The following is a 5,044-nucleotide window of genomic DNA, read 5'->3' on the forward strand; positions in this document are numbered from 1 at the left end:
TTTCATTACACTCAATGGAGCCTTTCCAAGAAGGGAAGTTTTCAATTCAAAATCATATGGTTGCATGTAAAGGACCACGTTGTCATGATGGGGAGATTGCAAAGGACAGTAAGGCTGCGAGATTTTTCCTATACATAGAGAAGCTCCAAGCCAGCATAACTAATGATGAGGAATGATGGAAATTGCAGGGCACATATGAAGGGCACAGGCTGCCCACCCTTGAGTTATACAGATGTATTGACTTACTTGAACAGGAAAAGATCCACTTTGATCAACATTTAAAACCAGTGGCAAACCTATATAAAGTTTTATTAACACCCAATGCAGTGTTGGAATATTGAGTAGCAGTAAATGTCACCCTGCTGCTTAGGGGAGAAATGCTCTGGGTTCTTTTTCCATATAAAATGGAAGAAAAACTCTACACATTGAGTGCCTTGCAAATCCCATGGCTCACCCGAGAGCTGTGAATAACTATCTCCCATATGCCGAGAGTGAGAATTTTACAACAGTGGAGCTACTAATGGCTACATTTTCAAAGCAGAACGGAGTTCATATAAGAATAATTAAACACCAGCTAGTTTCCAATAGGGTTAAAGAATGAAATAACAGGCTGAAATGAAATGATGCCATAAGAAATAACATTCTCAGTGGGCTATAATGAGATTCCCTGGCATCTTTAGCATAATTTAATTCTGAAATGCTCTTTCTACACATTAGTTAAGTGCCAACAGCATTAAAATGCTTTACAATCCCAGTCTTGAAGACAAAACTAGGGCTGTGTGACTCCCCACTGAGAAATTCTGCTAATGTTATCAAAATTATTTTTTGCATTCCTTGAAATTCCTCAGAGGTGTTGCTGGTGGAAGAACCTCCAAATTCAGTTCAAATTTGTCTTCAGGTGAAAACACAGAAGCAAATTTAGTCAATAATCCAAGGCTTTGCCTGAAGACTGGACTATAACCCAGTTTCTGAAGCACTAAACTGAATGGAGCCCTCTAGCCACACATGTTTTAGAAACTGGCTTGTTTCATTAGTGAGGGCCAAAGTCTCCTCAGCTGTTGAATCATCAGTTACAAACATCGTTGAAGTCCATTTGGGAAACAAACAAAAACATCTATTTGAGATGTTTCATAGAACCATCAAGTTGGAAGAGACTTCAGGGCACAATCCTATGCATGCCTAGGCAGACATTCTACAATTCTCAGGTGGCTAGGGAATGCTGGGAGTTGTAGGACTTTTGCCTGTCTAAGCATGCATAGGATTGTACCATTAGAGGTCATCTAGTCCACTCAACGCAGTTGCAACTATATTATCCCTGACAGATGGCCAGCCTTTGTATAAATGCCTCCAGTGAAGGAGAGCCCACGATCTCCAGCGACAGTTGCACACGTCACAGAGGTAGTTTATTTGCCCATCATTCTTTGCACAAGTATTCCTTTTCAGGGCATACATGTGTATTCTCACAATGTTGCTTGGGAAATGGAAGGCTGGGAAATGGATGAAGGCAGCAGTTTGCCTAGGCCAGGGGTAGGCAATCTGGTGCTTTTCAGATGTTTTGAACTAGAATTCTGATAAAGCCTACCCAGCATTGCCCAGGATCAGGGATTATGGGAGTTGTAGTCCACACAATCTAGAAGGCACCATATTGCTATCATGTCATCTTAGAGAAAAGCATCTCTCTTTCTCTTGCTCAAAAGAGGAAAAGCCAGGTCTGAAATGATATCCATCATTTAAAAACAAATATCTTTTCCTTAGAAGAATGGTGCCTTTATTTATTTGTGAAGGCATGTAGATTTCAATGTTATACAGGTAACAAGTGCAGCCTTCAATTTAATGTTGCAGTGTATTTAGGAATGGCAGAACCAGCATTTTTTGAGCTCGCCAAAATGTTCCAATATGCAATTTCAAGCTTATTTCATCTCATTCCTGTTTCTGTTTGCAATTTTTGTGTATTTGTGAAAAATTCTTGAAAAACAAATTCTACTGCTTGCTCTTTTGTCTGGGATAGAAAGCACAACATTTTGGGATGATTTGCTGACATGCACAAAGGCTTTCTACATTCCTAAGTGCAGTCTTACCCTGATCCTGTTCAGCGCTCTAGCCAGGGAACCTTGGCCTCCCAGTGTCTGGGGAGTTTCAGGTACGGGGAAGGAATAAAGGGCCTTCTCGGTGGCTGCTCCAAGGCTCTAGAACTCCCTTCCCAGGGAGGCAAGGCTGGCTCCCTCTGTGCTACAGTTTCGGAGGCAGGCAAAAACTTTTTGTTTCAGCAGGATTTTGGAACTATACTGGACCTGTGTCAATGTATTGGATTATTTTAATACCCTTTTAATCAGTTACAGTTTTTTTTAAAAAAAATGTTTAACATGTTTTGGGTTTTTTAATTTTGCTGTAGGTTTAATTCTATTTTAACTTTTGTAATTTATATGTATATTTTTAATTTTATATGTTTTAACCTTGTAAACTGCCTTGAGTCACAGTGCTGGGAAGAAGGCAGGATATAATAATAATAATAATAATAATAATAATAATAATAATAATAATAACGACATATTTTTCTCCCACTCACCCTTGCCCCTGAAGGACATTCTCTGCTGTATTATATTCCACTGCTAACAGCAAACCTGAACCATAGCTATATAGTAGTGGGGGGGGAGGGGCAAGGAGACACACAGTTCAGAATCATCCCTATGTAGCCCCAACCGGATCCTGCCCCCGCTCCAGGATAATTCATATATAGGCAGTCATGGGCTTGAGCAGGTCAATTTCACATATCCTTCTTCTTGGTCCTGGGGATGTGGGGAGGTGTTGTTAACTTACCTCTTAACTAGAGGTGTGCACGGACCCCCCGAATCCGCTTCTCTTCCAGATCTGCAATTTGCGGATCGGGCTGCTTTGCTCCGCCCCCGCTCCGCCTATAGTCCACTCCGCTCCGCTGCGGAGCTTGGGATCCGGATCGGAGCTCCGCTTTCCCCCCCATAGGCTTGCATTGAAATCCAAAAAAGTATACAACTTTTTTTCTGTTAAAGTTAGAAACCTCAAGTTTGGCACCATGACTCCTCATGGACGTATACACATGCATGCCAAGACGACAGCGAATCCAAGCATACCCTGATTTTCGGGAAATTTTTGAAAATCGGACACCCCATTTTCAGAGGTGGACTGTTCTCCGACATTTTGACAGATAAAAAAATTGGAAGTGGGCACCCTCACAGATGGCATCTAGATCCACTTTCATGCTAAGTTTCAAGCAAATCCCATCATCCCCTGATTTTTGGCGGGGCTTTAACCTCTAACGCACCACCCATAACCCCAATTCACACCCCTTTCGATATCTCTGTCAATTTTCATGTTAGAAACCTCAAACTCAGCACCATGATAGCTTATCCATGAATACACATGCATGCCAAGGCTCAAGCCAATCCCATCATCCCCTGATTTTGGGGGAATTTATGAAAATCGGACACCCCATTTTCAGACATGGACTGTTCTCCGATATTTTGACAGATAAAAAAATTTGAAGTAGGCACCCTCACAGATGCCATCTAGATCCAAATTCATGCCAAGTTTCAAGCAAATCCCATCATCCCCTGATTTTTGGCAGGGCTTTAACCTTTTAACTCACCCCAAATCAAGTCCCATGCTACAACTACGTCAATTTTCATGTTAGAAACCTCAAATTAGGCATCATGACACCTCATGTATGTATACACATACATGCCAAGACTCAAGCCAACCCCATCATCCCCTGATTTTTGGGGAATTTTTGAAAATCGGACACCCCAATTTCAGACATGGACTGTTCTCCGACATTTTGACAGATTTATTTATTTATTTATTTATTTATTACATTTTTATACCGCCCAATAGCCGAAGCTCTCTGGGCGGTTCACAAAAATTAAAACCACAGTAAAACACCCAACAGGTTAAAAGCACAATTACAAAATACAGTATAAAAAGCGCAACCAGGATAAAACCACACAGCAAAGTTGATATAAGATTAAAATACAGAGTTAAAACAGTAAAATTTAAATTTAAGTTAAAATTAAGTGTTAAAATACTGAGTGAATAAAAAGGTCTTCAGCTGGCGACGAAAGCAGTACAGTGTAAAAAAAATTGAAGCAGGCACCCTCACAGATGCCATCTAGATCCACATTCATGCCAAAGTTTCAAGCAAATCCCATCATCCCCTGATTTTTGGCGGGGCTTAACCCTTTTAACTCACCCCAAATCAAGTCCCATGCTACAACTACGTCAATTTGCACGTCAGAAACCTCACGTTTGGTCCCATGACAGGTAATCCATGTGTCCACATGGATGCCAAGTTTCAAGCATATCCCATCATCCCCTGATTTTTGGGGAATTTATGAAAATCAGACACCGCAGTATCTCAGGGATTTTAAAGCTGCAGACAGGGGCCATTTCAAAGGAAATCCCAACATGCCATGAATTGGGGAGTAGATAAACCTATATGAATCTTCTTCCACACTTGAAAAATTGATTTGGAACTTCCAAAAGTCTAAGGGCCTTGCTAGACAAGGCCTTAGTGCGCTTTGAGACCTGGTTTCCCTGCTGTGCATCCAGATGACACACAGGGGAATCCAGGCTCAAGGTGCACTGAAGCCTCCCTTAGTGCGCCATAAGTGAAGTCGCTTATGGCGCGCCTTTTCCACAGCCCCGGCCTCAGGCTGGGGCTGCGGAATGTCTAGGAAGGTCCGTGGCTTTTTGCGGCTACTCGCTTACTCGCGAGTAGCTAGTAAAAGCCACAGACTGGGCACAGCACTACGAGCGCTGTGCCCATCAGGCTGGGGGGATCCCGGGGGAGGGGAGATAGGGGGGGTGGAGGGCGACACACGCGACGGCGAGGGGGGACAGAGGGCGACACACGCAATAGCGAGGGGGGCGGAGGGCGACACACGGGAGGGCGATACACGTGACGGCGAGGCGAGGGGGTCGGAGGGCAACACACATGATGGTGAGGGGGCGGAGGGCGACACACGGGATGGCGGAGGGCGATGATGGGGACGGGGAGGGAGGGCGGATGGGG

At 43.4% G+C, this 5,044-nt stretch overlaps 1 non-coding gene across 1 annotated transcript; it reads right to left on the minus strand.

Moving 5' to 3' along the window:
• Positions 1 to 4,513: 4,513 nt before the first annotated feature.
• LOC134405223 (small nucleolar RNA SNORA17) lies at positions 4,514 to 4,609 on the minus strand. The gene has a single exon (XR_010025949.1). It is a non-coding gene; the product is annotated as a small nucleolar RNA SNORA17 (small nucleolar RNA).
• Positions 4,610 to 5,044: the final 435 nt, after the last annotated feature.

Source organism: Elgaria multicarinata, chromosome 10, assembly GCF_023053635.1.
Source record: "Elgaria multicarinata webbii isolate HBS135686 ecotype San Diego chromosome 10, rElgMul1.1.pri, whole genome shotgun sequence".
Lineage (NCBI taxonomy): Eukaryota > Metazoa > Chordata > Lepidosauria > Squamata > Anguidae > Elgaria > Elgaria multicarinata.